The sequence below is a fragment of the Nanorana parkeri genome, unplaced genomic scaffold (genome assembly GCF_000935625.1).
Source record: "Nanorana parkeri isolate BGI_ZX_2015 unplaced genomic scaffold, ASM93562v1 scaffold560, whole genome shotgun sequence".
NCBI classification, from domain to species: domain Eukaryota; kingdom Metazoa; phylum Chordata; class Amphibia; order Anura; family Dicroglossidae; genus Nanorana; species Nanorana parkeri.
The window spans coordinates 669,688-671,408 of record NW_017306828.1 but is presented as its reverse complement, the minus strand read 5'-3'; positions in this window follow the sequence as shown (position 1 = coordinate 671,408).

Sequence of the window (1,721 nt, the reverse complement as noted above, 5' to 3'; positions counted from 1 at the left end):
CCATATTCATTCAGTTCATTGATGCAGCAGTCCTCCAGTCTGATCAAATATGTTGCTGTGGAGTCCGTGAATGTGCAGCTTCCTATGAAATCGTTGTGGTACATTTGTGAAGCCATTGCGAATAACACATTGCAGGGCCCAGTGTTCCCGACTCCGCCCACCTTTCTGCTACAGAGTCGGAGGCAGGTCCGTCCTTGCTGATTATTGTACATGTTAATGAATGTAAAAAAAAAAATTTGCAGTGAGTTTGACTTTGTTATGAAACTGCTCTGTGACTCAACGGTTCCAAATGTCTTTCTATCTTTGCCCCCGCGGTTCGTGTGTGTGCGCACGCGGGACACGGACTAATACGGCTCATTAAGTCGTCTCTATTGGAAATGGTCAATTATTTAGAAAAAGAAGATTCCAGCCGATGCACTTTTTTGCTTTGTTCCGGTTTGGAGCAGGGAAGAGTCACAACCTCACTTCCTGTTTCGGTGACAACTATTCCTGAATTTTTTGTCCGTGTGTCACCAGGACAGGAAGTGAGGGGAAATCTCCTCAAACAGCAGTAAAAAAAATCAGGCAGATGTTGTGACGCTTCCGTCTTCTGCCCCACGGTGAACGAAAACAAAAGGCTTTGGCTGGGGTTTGGGCTTTAATCGAAGGATAACCGCATCTCGTCAGCCATTGCTCTCCCAAGAATTCTACACTGTACAGTTCCAGGGTTGTAATACAATTCTATTTTATGCTAGCCCTTGTTTATTACTATAATGGTAGAATATAAACGTGGTTATCCCAGGTATCGGAATACCTCTGTACAGCAGACACTGCCATCCTAAGGAAATATTTAGCAAAAAATACCGATATAAAACGACTTATAGATTTATGCAATTCACAGTAGTGACTACCTGCTTCCCAAACGGATGAGCGTACGTTCAAAGTGGAGTCATTTAAAGTGGGCCGCCATTACACAACCTACCCATTTACCAGGGACTGGTACCTGAGGTTTCTATGGAATTCACGGAACGCCGATCTACTGGCCAAGCTCAAACACAAGTCCCATTGTGCCAGGTATGACAGGTACTCTTTAAGTAGGGTCTAACTTGGGAAAGCTCCTTCCGCAGTACGTCGCTTGGTTGGTGAGTCGTAGATCCCCCTTTTTTTTTTTTTTCCATCTGAACAGAAAGTTGTCCAAGGACCCCCCTCCCCATTTGCTTCCATTATTCCGGCCTTCCTGCCGGGGCCCCCTCACTCACCCTCCTGGGGCCCCCTGTCCATTGCTCAGCTCTCGGGTGACAGTCGTAAACCTCCCCGTTCCCTCTCCTCCCCCCTTCCCCCTTCCTTGCACGCAGCATCCAATCTCCGGCAGAACGGGCTCTGAAATAAAAATTAAAAAGATATTTAAAGGTTGATCTTTGGGACAAATGTATATTTATGTAAGATTGCATTTTTACCTAAAGGAATGATGTTGTAAAAATGGTTAAGAAATAAAATTTATTTAAAAAAAAGTTTTCTGTTTTTTTGTTGTTTTCCTTTTTTTCATCAAACAAATAACTACAAGTGAGGGAAAGGTGTCACAAGGCGCTAGAAAGAGTGACAATTAAAGTGACACATTAAAGTGACAGGAGTTCAATCTTAAAAATGCATTCAAGTCAGGGACGTGCGGTCAGGGGGGGCGGAGCCTCACCTAGAATTATGGAGGAAAAAGCTGTCAGCTTCATGTCTGAAGCTGACAGCTT